Source organism: Mus caroli, chromosome 9 (assembly GCF_900094665.2).
Source record: "Mus caroli chromosome 9, CAROLI_EIJ_v1.1, whole genome shotgun sequence".
Lineage (NCBI taxonomy): Eukaryota > Metazoa > Chordata > Mammalia > Rodentia > Muridae > Mus > Mus caroli.
This window is the reverse complement of record NC_034578.1, coordinates 62790793-62791075: the sequence shown is the minus strand read 5'-3', so window position 1 is coordinate 62791075 and position 283 is coordinate 62790793.

The following is a 283-nucleotide window of genomic DNA, read 5'->3' as shown; positions in this document are numbered from 1 at the left end:
TGGCTCAAATGTCCCCTTCTCAGAGCCCCTCTCCGTGACCATCTGTGATAACAGCTCTTGGTTTTCAACTTGACTACATCAGTAATTAACTAGAACCCAAGTGTCTAGGTACACCTGTGACAGATTTTTTTTCCCCCTTCTTAAATTTGATTATTTGAAGTGGTAGACTCACTTTTAACCTGGATCTTTTAAGGTAGTTAAGATCCACCTTTAGCCGGGCGTGGTGGCGCACGCCTTTAGTCCCAGCACTCGGGAGGCAGAGGCAGGCGGATTTCTGAGTTCG